The sequence below is a fragment of the Pseudophryne corroboree genome, chromosome 9 (genome assembly GCF_028390025.1).
Source record: "Pseudophryne corroboree isolate aPseCor3 chromosome 9, aPseCor3.hap2, whole genome shotgun sequence".
In the NCBI taxonomy this organism is placed as follows: domain Eukaryota; kingdom Metazoa; phylum Chordata; class Amphibia; order Anura; family Myobatrachidae; genus Pseudophryne; species Pseudophryne corroboree.
Window position 1 is genome coordinate 167,292,872 of NC_086452.1, and position 14,601 is coordinate 167,307,472.

The following is a 14,601-nucleotide window of genomic DNA, read 5'->3' on the forward strand; positions in this document are numbered from 1 at the left end:
GAGATCGTCCAAGTAAGGGATAATTAAGACGCCTTTTCTTTGAAGAAGAATCATCATTTCGGCCATTACCTTGGTAAAGACCCGGGGTGCCGTGGACAATCCAAACGGCAGCGTCTGAAACTGATAGTGACAGTTTTGTACCACGAACCTGAGGTACCCTTGGTGAGAAGGGCAAATTGGGACATGGAGGTAAGCATCCTTGATGTCCAGGGACACATATAGTCCCCTTCTTTCTGGTTCGCTATCACTGCTCTGAGTGACTTCCATCTTGATTTGAACCTTTGTATGTAAGTGTTCAAATATTTCAGATTTAGAATAGGTCTCACCGAGCCGTCTGGCTTCAGTACCACAATATAGTGTGGAATAATACCCCTTTCCTTGTTGTAGGAGGGGTACTTTGATTATCACCTGCTGGGAATACAGCTTGTGAATTGTTTCCAATACTGCCTCCCTGTCGGAGGGAGACGTTAGTAAAGCAAACTTCAGGAACCTGCGAGGGGGAGACGTCTCGAATTTCCAATCTGTACCCCTGGGATACTACTTGTAGGATCCAGGGGTCCACTTGCGAGTAAGCCCACTGCGTGCTGAAACTCTTGAGATGACCCCCCACCGCACCTGTTTGTACGGCCCCAGCGTCATGCTGAGGACTTGGCAGAAGCGGTGGAAGGCTTCTGTTCCTGGGAATGGGCTGCCTGCTGCAGTCTTCTTCCCTTATGGGGACGAAAGGACTGAGGCTGAAAAGACGATGTCTTTTTCTGCTGAGATGTGACTTGGGGTAAAAAGGTGGATTTTCCAGCTGTTGCCGTGGCCACCAGATCCGATGGACCGACCCCAAATAACTCCTCCCCTTTATACGGCAATACTTCCATGTGCCGTTTGGAATCTGCATCACCTGACCACTGTCGTGTCCATAAACATCTTCTGGCAGATATGGACATCGCACTTACTCTTGATGCCAGAGTGCAAATATCCCTCTGTGCATCTCGCATATATAGAAATGCATCCTTTAAATGCTCTATAGTCAATAAAATACTGTCCCTGTCAAGGGTATCAATATTTCCAGTCAGGGAATCCGACCAAGCCACCCCAGCGCTGCCCATCCAGGCTGAGGCGATCGCTGGTCGCAGTATAACACCAGTATGTGTGTATATACTTTTTAGGATATTTTCCAGCCTCCTATCAGTTGGCTCCTTGAGGGCGGCCGTATCTGGAGACGGTAACGCCACTTGTTTTGATAAGCGTGTGAGCGCCTTATCCACCCTAAGGGGTGTTTCCCAACGCGCCATAACTTCTGGCGGGAAAGGGTATACCGCCAATAATTTTCTATCGGGGGAAACCCACGCATCATCACACACTTCATTTAATTTATCTGATTCAGGAAAAACCACATGTAGTTTTTTCACACTCCACATAATACCCTTTTTTGTGGTACTTGTAGTATCAGAAATATGTAACATCTCCTTCATTGCCCTTAACAAGTAACGTGTGGCCCTAAAGGAAAATACGTTTGTTTCTTCACCGTCGACACTGGAGTCAGTGTCCGTGTCTGTGTCGACCGACTGAGGTAAAATGACGTTTTAACGCCCCTGACGGTGTTTGAGACGCCTGGACAGGTACTAATTGGTTTGCCGGCCGTCTCATGTCGTCAACCGACCTTGCAGCGTGTTGACATTATCACGTAATTCCTTAAATAAGCCATTCATTCCGGTGTCGACTCCCTAGAGAGTGACATCACCATTACAGGCAATTGCTCCGCCTCCTCACCAACATCGTCCTCATACATGTCGACACACACGTACCGACACACAGCACACACACAGGGAATGCTCTGATAGAGGACAGGACCCCACTAGCCCTTTGGGGAGACAGAGGGAGAGTTTGCCAGCACACACCAAAAACGCTATAATTATACAGGGACAACCTTTATATAAGTGTTTTTCCCTTATAGCATTTTATTATATATATACATATCGCCAAATAAGTGCCCCCCCTCTCTGTTTTAACCCTGTTTCTGTAGTGCAGTGCAGGGGAGAGCCTGGGAGCCTTCCCACCAGCATTTCTGTGAGGGAAAATGGCGCTGTGTGCTGAGGAGAATAGGCCCCGCCCCCTTTTCGGCGGGCTTCTTCTCCCGTTTTTCTGAGACCTGGCAGGGGTTAAATACATCCATATAGCCCCCAGGGGCTATATGTGATGTATTTTTAGCCAGAATAAGGTACTATCATTGCTGCCCAGGGCGCCCCCCCCAGCGCCCTGCACCCTCAGTGACCGCTGCTATGAAGTGTGCTGACAACAATGGCGCACAGCTGCAGTGCTGTGCGCTACCTTATGAAGACTGAAAAGTCTTCTGCCGCCGGTTTCTGGACCTCTTCACTTTTCGGCATCTGCAAGGGGGTCGGCGGCGCGGCTCCGGGACGAACCCCAGGGTGAGACCTGTGTTCCGACTCCCTCTGGAGCTAATGGTGTCCAGTAGCCTAAGAAGCCAATCCATCCTGCACGCAGGTGAGTTCACTTCTCTCCCCTAAGTCCCTCGATGCAGTGAGCCTGTTGCCAGCAGGACTAACTGAAAATAAAAAAACCTAACAAAACTTTTACTCTAAGCAGCTCTTTAGGAGAGCCACCTAGATTGCACCCTTCTCGGCCGAGCACAAAAATCTGAGGCTTGGAGGAGGGTCATAGGGGGAGGAGCCAGTGCACACCACCTGATCCTAAAGCTTTTACTTTTGTGCCCTGTCTCCTGCGGAGCCGCTATTCCCCATGGTCCTGACGGAGTCCCCAGCATCCACTTAGGACGTCAGAGAAATAAACATTATGTATAACCAAAATACGTAAGATCAGACACATTGGGGTCAATCCTATTAGCCATGAGATCCTATTTGCCGCATATAAGGGATCTCCAGACTTGTATGATATTTGTTCACAGCCCCTTAGGGCACAAAAATCCACAAGTCCTGATTGAGATTGGGCTGCGAGGAGGGTGAGTTGTGATGCAATTTCGGCGTTTCTATACCATTGCAACGGCAACTCGCCTCATTCGCGATTAATAGAACTGACCCCATTAAGTTATGTCTAAGGATTAGCTAAAACTAAGAGAACTGAATAAATGCTGGTAATAAGGATTAACACACTCATCATGCTCTGGCGCTAACACTATAATTTGACTTAACCCCCAGGGGTGGCGCAGTGATTCAGCAGTTAAACTATGAATCACTATATTGTAAACCATTAGTAACCAAAATGCACTAAGTACACACATCAGTAAGTATGTTGGTGGTGTATAGGTAAAGCTATTTATATTTGTTGTTTACATTCATTTATCAACTGAAATAAATACCTAAGTTTCTTATATAGAGAAAATATAGGATCAGTCCATTCCATTTTCTCCCAATTTGAAATGGGATGCGGTCAATTTACCTACAATCAAAATCCTGACGGTCAAAATACCGACAGCCATTGACAGACGGTCAAAATCCCAACATGGTCAAAATTCCGACAAGGTCAAAATCCCGACACTTAAAATGTCGGCAGGTCAAAAGGGTCGACACAAGTTTTTCATTTTTTATTTTCACTGAAACCGACTTGTTCATACTTTACCATCCCAGTGGACCTGGATGGGGTATATAATAGTTGCCGAACGCAGCAAACCATGCGAGGGGACGCGGTACACTTATACGGTGTCCATGTCGACCTACAAAAAACAACAACAATGAAAACTGTGTCGACTTTTTGACATGTCGACATTTTAAATGTCTGTATTTTGATCGTCAGGATTTTGATTGTAGGCATTTCATACTAAACCCTTTGAAATAGCTATTGTAAGCATGTAATATTGTGTAAATGTAATGGCTAATCTGATATACCATATACTTTGAATATATTTGTATAGATGTAATGTATCGTCATGAATGTAAATAATAGTTATAATAAGCTTTAATGAGACAACAACATTTTATCTGCTTCTGGGCACAAACAATTAAAAACCCTGAGTGAAAATAGGAATATACCAAAATGTGGACAGTCTTACACCAGAGGGACAGTCTGAGCAAGCGGTCAAATATTAAATGTTGATTTAACTCCTCTCTCATGCCTGCATCATAGTTTTTAATACAATGAAGATTTAATGTCAGTACTTGAATACATTTTTAAAGGATATTTTGCTCCACATATATGAGAATTATAGATTACATTTTCTGACGTTTCCATTTAGCCATAGCCACTTCCTGATAGAATATGTCTCTTGCAGGATTTGAGACCCTATGTAGTCCTACCAAAATCAGGGGCTATTAGGCTATTATATATAGTCTTGGCTTGCCACAGTGGTTCCGGTAGGAATGGTCGACAATGTTAAGGTCGACACTCATTAGGCCGACATGGACTAATGGTCGACACATGAAAATGTCAACATGAGGTTGTTGTTTTTTTACTTTTTTTGGTGTCGTTTTCTGCGTAAAGTGACGGGGAACCCCAATTAGTGCACCGTGTCCCCTCGAATGGCTCACTTCGCTCGCCATGCTTCGGGCAAGGTTACCGTTCCCAATCGTAGTCCACGTGTATCGGAAAGTATGAAAACGTTCCAAAAAAGATTTTTTTTTTAAAAACAACAACTAATGTTGTCTATTTTAACGCGTCGACCATTTGACCATGTCGACCAATAGTGGTCGACCTAATGAGCGTCGACCTTAACATTGTCAACCATCTGATCGGGTACCTGCCACAGTATATCCTAATAAAAAAGCATTGCAGGCCTTTCTGTAATAGTATGCTGCCCATAACTTTATACTGGCCATCACAACCAATAAGCAGGGATTGGTTCTACACCTTGTGGCGCCCAGTGCGAAAGTTTCCACTGGCGCCCCCCCCCCCCCCCCCCCCCCCGCGGCAAAACAGTTAATGCACGCCGGAGGCGCGGGACAAAAAATAGGGGTGTGGCTTCATAGGGGAGGGGCATGGCCACAGTTATGCCCCCAGATTTGCCCCAAGTAGTTGTGCCCCCCAGTTGATTTGCCCCCTGTAGCTAGGACCCCAGTAGATTTGCTCCCCTATAGCTATGCCCCCAGTAGTTGTGCCCCCTATAGCTATGCCCCCAGTAGTTGTGCCCCGTCGCTGTGCTCCCTGTTGCTTTGCCCCCAGTAGTTGTGCCCCGTCACTGTGCCCCATGTAGCTATGCCCCCAGTAGATTTGCCCCAGTAGTTGTGCCTCCTGTTGCTTTGCCCCCAGTAGTTGTGCCCCGTTTCTTTGCCCCCAGTAGTTGTGCCCCGTCGCTGTGCCCCCTGTAGTTATGCCCCCAGTAGATTTGCCCCAGTAGTTGTGCCCCCTGTTGCTTTGCCCTCTGATGCTGTGCCCCGTTGCTTTGCCCCCAGTAGTTGTGCCCTCTGTCGCTGTGCCCCTTAGTAGCCGCTTACAAACACACACAAAAATAAAAAAAACAATACTTACCATTGCCCCACTCCTGCTTCCCGACCGCTGCTGCTCCGTCTGGCCTCCCGCGGCTCCTCTCTATGGGAGAGACGTCATGACGTCTCTCCCATAGTAGCGCCGCACACACTAGAGGTCAATAATGACCTCTAGTGTCTGTCACCGGAGCAGACTGCAGCGGATGCCCACACAGCCCACGGCGTCTGCTGCAGCCGGGGAGTGGGTAGGCGGCGGTGCCTGCGGCCGCGCCCCCAGGCCGCAGGCACTGCTTGCCCGCACCAAGAACTGCTCCTGCCAATAAGGTATACTAAGTCACATAATATTCCACAAATACCTGAGCAAATTCCTATAAACCCTTTTTTAAAAATACTTAAAACACAAAAATTGGAATGGAATGATGAAATCCTTAAAATTGTAAGTACATAATTACATCAGCACAAAAAAAAGTTTGCACATTATTAAAAGTTTCAAACACATTAAGCGAAATTTGGTAAATATTGAGATCAAGGATAACAATTCAATCCCATAACACTACACTAAGCTCTATAGTGAATTATACAAGGTGTATGATACATTAATATGATATTGATAGGGATATCAGGTCATGTCTTTAATGCATCGAAATGTTTCAGTGATTATGACTCTGTGATGTTACCAATTCCCAGTGATTTGATAGATTGGTTCAAACAACATCTGTTCCTACTTATACCCCTTTTCCACCTACGAGCACGGGTCGCAGCCGGGAGCCTGACACGGGAGCTGCCCCCTGCTGCGACCCGTGCTCGGCCCCTTTCCCATCAGCAGTCACAACCCGGCATATGCCGGGTTGGTGACGCTTCTAGTGACGCGGCAGGGGCGGCGCAGGGAGATCACATGATCTCCCAGCGCCGCCCTTCCATACAGTGTAAACGGGAGCCGTGTCGCATCGACACGGCTCCCGTTTACACTACAACCCTACCCGGATCATTCCCGTGTCCTACCCAGGTAGATAGCCGGGTAGGAATCACGGGTCACTTGATCCGGGTTTACCCTTTTCCACTTGCAAAAAACACGGGTAAATGCGCGCCCCCGAGCATTTACCCGTGTTTTTTGAGCTAGTGGAAAAGGGGTATAAGTGGCGGTGACCAGTGTGCTTTACAGATGCTTGTCACAATCAGTTATTTACTGTGTGCAGACTCGTTTGTGCTGTTCAGGACACTGCCAGTGGATAGCTGGTCATACTGTTTTTAGAGACGCACAAGACCAATTACTAGTGTACACAGTCACACTGTACATTAGCAGTGCCATGTAGACTATGAAAACATTCTGTTCAACAGCCATTTACAGCACAGCAGTAGTATTATTTTATATTACATACATACACATATATGTATACTGGGTTCGGTATGTGTTACGGCCGCCCGGGCTGCCGAAAATCAGTATACCGACATCAGCATCCCGAGCGGTAGAATGCCAGCAGGGAGGCAAGCGCAAAGAAGCCCATTGCGGGTTCGCTGTGCTCGCCATGCTGTGGGTACGGTAGCGAGACAGATTCTATTCTTCCGCTATGGGTGTCATTAGTGTTCCTTCTAGGCTGATTCAGCAGGGTGCTGCACCCTGCCCATATTTGAAATGTGAAAAAGCACCCTGCCCTTTCTCAGTGCACCCTGCAGGACCATAAATCTCCCCCTTGTATACAGAATGCAACAGTCAGAGTGCATGTTCCAATGTTATTGTCTACTCCCTGCCCATCTCTGAAATTGGAACACAATTTCTATCCTTAGCGAACTGGATGGCAGGCAGTCACTGCTGTGGCTGCCTGCATAACACAGCACTCTGATAAAGAGGGAAAGAACAGGGAAAGCAGTGAGCATGTACTGCTTACACTATTTCCCTAGTAGAACAGACTTTTTTTTAAACTATATATTTTAACCCTCTGCTTAACTTTTCTGTTTTAGAACACATACGGATTATAACCACTTCAGCACTGGAGGAGACATTTAGAGTTCTCTACTTATGTATATGCTACAGCCAATCTTTCAAGAAGACTGGACACATACAGTATGTTTCGCAGTACAGATGTTGGGTGTTACATGGGTGTATATAGGCGTACTGTATATGATATACTAAGGGGGAAATGTATGTCCAAAAACTATAAACATATGCACTATGCTTTGTGCACAAAGCATCACATCAAAAATGTGCCCTCCTCAATGACCAGCACCCTGCCCTTAAAAAATCCTAGAGTGAACACTATGTCATGGAAACCCATAGAGGCGGAATCACCTACCTCGTAGGTATACCGGCGGCGGTATGGTATCCACGCTGGGATCCCGGTGTCGGTATTGTGACAGCCGGGATCCCGACGAGCGGCATGCTAAATGCACACCGTACACTGTATATACATGTACACACACATACATATGTTTACTCACACCGGCTTTAAAGAGAGTACCTACCTACTCATGTGTCATCCTTTGTTCTGTTTCTTATCTGATGGATTTATTTGGGAATTCTTACCACTAACCAACATAAATTGCTCTGCAGCGTTAAATAAAAATACAACACTTTTTCCTAATGAATTCCAAACCAAAAACAGGCAATAACTGATTAGATATGAACTAACATCTTTAGCAAAGATACCCAAAATTAACTGCAATGCAATCAGTTACAGTATATTAAGAGTTATCTCAAGTGGTGTAGTACGGTATGCCGGCGCTCGGGCTCCCGGCGACCAGCATACCGGCGCCGGGAGCCCGACCGCCGGCATACCGACAGCGTGGCGAGCGCAAAGGAGCCCCTTGCGGGCTCGTTGCGCTCGCCACGCTGCGGGCACGGTGACGCACGTACTATTTTAATCTCCCTCCAGGGGGGTCGTGGACCCCCACAAGGGAGAATAGTTGTCGGTATGCCGGGTGTCGGGATTCCGGCGCCGGTATACTGTGCGCTGGGATCCCGACATTCGGCATACAGAAGACCACCCATCTCAAGAGGTCACATAATTAATTGGATTTCACCTTTGTAAAATTACAGTGATCCAACAGTTTGTGTATTTCCATAGAAGACTTCATCAAGAAGATCACAGAACATTTAAAGCAAATCTAAAATCTACCAGGAGAAGGATATAATTTCAAATACTTAATATCCCTCAGACCACGGTCTGATTCACCATGAATAAATGGAGAGAATATAGCACAATTGTAAATTGCCCAAAACGGGCTGGGTCAGTGGGAGGACACAAAGGTGGTTATATAATTACTGCTTTCTACGGAAGAGATGGGAGAAACAATTGCCTGGGCACTCCACAAATGATAGGTCACCTAAACACAAATACTGCAGAAGGATGTGGGAGAACGTAATACTAAGTAGAGGAAGATTCTATGGTCTGGTAAGACTGGGTACATAATAATAATAATAATAATAATAATTTTATTTATATAGCGCTCTTTCTCCAATAGGACTCAAGGCGCTTAACAGATACACAGCATAATATAGTACAGAAAAATAATGAAGTACATTTTTCATAAAATACAGAAGCATGAAGATACTAAAAGAGATACTATGGAAATGCTTGAGTAAACAGGAAAGTCTTGAGTCTACTTTTGAAGGATTCTATAGTTGGGGCCTCTCGCACTGTGCTGGGAAGTGAGTTCCATAGAGTCGGAGCCGCATGACTAAAAGCTCGACCCCCAGATGAATTACGGTAGATTCTAGGTACTGCTAAAAGTCCTTCATCTACAGATCGCAGTAATCGAGTGGGGCAGTATGGGATCAGAAGCTGTTTCAGGTACCTTGGGCCTTGGTTATGTAATGCTTTGAAACTCAGTAAGCCAATCTTGAAGAGGATTCGCCATCTTACAGGCAGCCAGTGAAGGGAGTAGAGGATGGGTGTTATGTGGCTGGAACGGGGCTGGTTGGTTAACAGCCTGGCAGCTGTGTTTTGCACCAGCTGTAAGCGTTGCAATTCTTTTGCTGGTAGACCAAGGTAGAGGGCATTACAGTAGTCTAATCGAGATGATACAAATGCATGTATGACTTTTGGCATATCATCTGAGGGAATTAAGTGCTTGATTCTGGCTATGTTCCTCAGGTGAAAGAATGAGGATTTGATTGTGGCTGATATCTGATGTTTAAGTGTCAAGCCATCATCCAGGACAACGCCAAGATTCCGCACATGATCACTGGTCTGTAATTCTGAATCCCCGAGTGTAAGTCCAGTTGGTTGGCTATGCTGCAGTCTTGTCCTTTGATGTTGCGGTCGTATTATAAGGACCTCTGTTTTATCCGGGTTCAGTCGCAGCCAACTGGCGCTCATCCACTCCTGTAGTTCAGCTAGACAGCCATTCAGGGTTGCTACTGGGTTATCAGTGCCCGGAGCAAAGGACAAGTACAGTTGTGTATCATCTGCATAGCAGTGGTAGACCAGGCCATGGCGCCTGATTATTTCGCCCAATGGGAGCATGTATACTGCAAAAAGCATGGGGGATAGTATAGAACCTTGTGGGACACCACATGGCAATGGCACTGGTGGTGATGAGTATAATCCAGATGATACTCTCTGTGACCTGCCTGTGAGAAATGATTTGAACCAGTTTAGGACTGTGCCATCCAGACCACAGAAGTGTATCAGTCGCTCAATCAGAAGCCCGTGGTCCACGGTATCAAATGCTGCCGAGAGATCCAGAAGGATTAATATTGAACAGTCACCTCTGTCTTTTGCCATCAGAAGATCATTTAACACACACACCAGGGCTGTTTCAGTGCTATGTCTTCTCCTGAATCCTGATTGAAATGGATCATAAATATCATGGGTTGTCAAGCGAGTTTCCAGTTGATTTGCAACCACTTTCTCAATAACCTTTCCTAGGAAAGGAAGGTTTGATACCGGTCTGTAGTTGGACATGCAGTCGGGATCTAAATTAGGTTTTTTAAGAAGTGGTCTAACAATTGCTTCCTTTAGGGGTCCAGGAAAAATGCCTGTCTGCAAAGAGCATTGAACAATTTTTGCAAAGACAGGACCGATTATATCCGTACAACCTATTAGAAGCTTGGTTGAGGCTGGGTCCAGACCACAGGTGGTGGGACGCAAAATCCGAGCAATTTCAGCAGTGTCCTTTACATCCACTGGGTCAAAGCTGGTCCATGAAGGCAGGTAGCTTATATTGGCAGGCTTTGTAGTTTGGCTCTCCTTTGATGGCACTGTGGATATTCCAGCCCGGATGGTGGATATTTTATCTGCAAAGAAGTTTGCAAACTCGTTGCATCTTGCTTGGGAAAGGGTCTCATCAGTCTGCAGGCATGCTGGCTTGCACAGCATCTCCACTGTGCGGAAAAGTTGAGCTGGCCTATTGTTTGCTGCTGTGATCTCATTTGACAGGAACTGTGATTTCTTGCGAGTGATTGTCGATTGATATTCTTCGTTATGCTTTATTAGTTTTATTTTGTCATCCACTAGGTTAGTCTTCCTCCATCGTCTTTCCAGTCTACGCCCCCTTTTCTTGAGCTCACTAACACTGTTGTCGTACCATGGAGCTTGACGATGTGGTTTACGAGGTCTTATACGCACAGGGGCGATAATATCAATTGCAGCCTTAACATCCCTATTATAATAACGGACTAGGGAACAGGGATCTTCACAGGCACCCAGTATAGCAGAGAGATCCATATTTGCTGCAAGAGCCTGGGGAGTCATACCCCTCCTTGGACGGTATCTGGTCAACTCCACGGGCAGAGATCTTATTTGAGGGGTTGCAACTGAGAACCAGAGGGAGTAGTGGTCTGACCAGATGACTGGGTTTATTTTTAGGTCAGTGACTTCTAATCCAATCTGAAAGACAAGATCAAGAGTGTGACCACTTTTATGTGTGGCAGAGGGAATTATCTGTGTGAAGCCCAGACCATTCATTGTGCACAGGAGGTCTTGGCCAAGGCGTGAGAGCTCATCATCCACCCATGCATTGAAATCCCCGAGGATGAGCCATCTTTGATGTTCCAGAACCAGGCCAGCAACAGTGTCTGCAATTTCTTGTAGAAATATCTTTCCATCTCCAGGTGGCCGGTAGATGAGAAGTACTCTGAAACCTAATCCTGTCGAACTCTGGGCAGCAATGCACTCAAATGAGCGAGTAGTTTCAATAGGGTGGACCCTAAGTTTAAGTTCATTTTTGAAGCAGATAGCCACCCCGCCACCCCTGCGGTCCAGTCTTGGGTTGTGGATGACAGAGTAGTTTGTTGGTACCGCAGCCTCTAATATAGGTGCTGCATTTTCATCTAGCCAGGTCTCTGTAATACAGGCTAGATCTGCAGATTCAATAAGGTCAGCAATTGTTGCAGTCTTGTTTCTTATAGATCTGGCATTACAAAGGACTGACCTGATTGGGCATACCAGAGGGCCTTCCGTTTTCTTTATGTTAATTGCAGGAGCTCTGGGTATGGGGGTCACAAAGCGAGAGTTGACAGTTCTGTCCTTCCAAACATAGGGCCGTCTTTTGGGTATTACTTCTATTTGATTGTTCTTTGTGTATGGGGGTGAGCAGGTGGGCAAAGGACGTAGATGGTTACCGGGGGAAATAAGTTTCCTGCCTGCTCGCTTCCCACGAATGCGCCTGTTTTTTCTTTTTAAAATGCCAAGGGATTGGAGAATAGAAGCCTGTGATGGTGTGATAGGAACTGCAGAACGTGGTGGGCGGAGTGAAAGAATGAAGCTGGAGCAATATGTATACATTTGGTCATCAATGACAGATTACTATGAGTTTGAGCTGCATATGATGATGAGAGAGGGAGAGAAAGCAGTGTTTTTTTGTTTTTGTTTTTTTTTCTTCCTTTTTGTGTTTTGTTTTCCCCCAATCGGTATTTGGTCCAAAATTCTAATGGGTTTATGAACAAAGTTATTGCTATAACCTATTGGGTATATTTGAAGCAAGTGATAAATAAAATAGCTGCTGATTTAATCAATTATCCTAGCATAGGCAGACTTTTGGGAAGGTGTTAGAAGCCAATTCCTACTGTGTAGGTGTGAAAAGTCTCAGTGTGAGAGGCCTTTGAAGTAGGTTTCTTGTGTGTGGGGGGAAGTGATAACATGTCCTGGGAAATGGATCCTGAGTTGAAACAGTGAGCCTTCAGCAATTCAGAGCCTGAATATACTGATATTAGTAGATTAATGCAATAAGTCAGTTATTAGTTGCTCAGAGAACAGAGGTGGATGATGTCTTAGTGAGGGGCTAGATGTAGCCAAAGATAGGTTGTAATCCACAGTACCTTATCTGGGCAATGTCCAATGCAGAGTGCAGCAGCTGCTAAACTGAAGGATTTCTCAGTGGAGGTTTGCAGAGGATTCAGTCCAGGATTCAATCCAGTGTGAATCTCAGCGCAGGAATGCAATCCGTTGGTTTTGATGAGATGCCCGCGTAGAGTAGTACAAGTTAAAGGTAAGTCCTTGGATATTTCTGATGATTCATAGGTCAGTTGTGGTGAATTTAAGCTGTTTATGGAGATGATCAGGAGCATACAAAAGGTGAGGCAGCCATCTTGGGCGCCCCTCCTCCTCAGATACATACCTAGCAGACATATCTGCTGGACCACCATCGTGCTGACCGCGTGGCATGAATGACGTCATTCACAGGCATATCATGTGTGTAGACACCTGTCTATCCGCAAACAATAAATAATCCATTTGATAGAACGGGCGATAGCTCATCAAGTGTGTACCCAGCATGTGGCATGATGGTGGGAACAGAAGCGATAATGATGTTTTTCTTCATCAGGATCTGGAAAACTATTTTTAAAAAGTGATCAACAAGACTAAAGGCCCGTACACACTGGCCGATATATCAGCCGTTCTCTTGAACGGCCGATATATCGCGGGTCCGTAGGCCAGTGTGTACGGCCGATACGTCTGTGAACTCCGTCGTTCAGACGTATCGCGTCGGCCCCGCAGCACAGCCGACGGCCAATATATCTACCGATATATTGGCGCATCGCTGTGTGTGTACGGCGGTCGGCCGACCGCCCGTACACATGCTGCGGCGGCCGGCGGTGATTGACAGCTGAACTGGGCGGGCATGTGTACACGCCCGCCCAGTTCATGACGTCAGTCCCCGACGGATCGGGCAGTGTGTATGCTCAACACACTGCCCGATCCGTCCATAGATATATCTGCAGATCAATTGATCTGCAGATATATCTACTAGTGTGTACCCACCCGTGGAGGAAAACCTGTAACAATCTGCAAAATTAGTAACAGTTATAGCAAATACAGACTTATCCAAATAGACTCACCTCAGTAACTGCACATAAATACTCACCCCATTGTTGGTAGGGGTTTAGTATGATATACCGACCGACATAATACCGACGGTCATAATTCCGACAGTCATTGGCCTACAGTCAAAATACCGACAGGGTCAAAATACTGAGATCTGTTATGCCGACATGTTCAAAATGCCGACAGTCAGAATACTGACATTTGAAATGCTGACATGTCAAAATACCGACATGAGTTTTTCTGTTTTTTTTTTTTTTAAAGTCAATGTCAACATGGACACCGTCTAAGTGTACTGCGTCACCTCGCACGGCTCGCTGCGCTCATCCCTCTGGGTCTACTGGGATGGTAAAGTATAAACAAGTCTGGTTTTGGGCAAAAATTCCTTAAAAACACTTCGCTATTTTGACATGTCAGCATTTCAAATGTCGGTATGCTGAACATGTCGGCATAATAAATGTTGGTATTTTGACCGTCGGTCAATGGCTGTCAGGATTATGACCGTCAGTATTGTGTCCATAGGTAAATCAACTGCTACCCATTGGTAGAAGCACCTTTAGGTGATCAATTATTGCTTGTTTTTCTAATATAATAGGATAAAGCTTTAAAATGATTTTATTAAACATTATAAAATTATGTTGTGTTGATCAGTGCTAAGAATTCCCATAAAAAAGATTGGACTACATGAGGTAAAAAAATAACGTGAAGAATGAGAAGTGGGTGAATGATGACATACTGTCTCCCTATATGCAGGTGTATATACATACACAAACACACACATGAATATATTAAGATAGATATTTTAAACGCCCACTTGGTATATTTATTGTATGGTGAATTAGCATACTATATTAGTCATAAAAAATATTATAAAGAATGACAAGGTGGAGTCTCTGCTTATATATAGAGATTTTGAGACATCAGGTCTATAAGGTTGTTAATTGTGCACT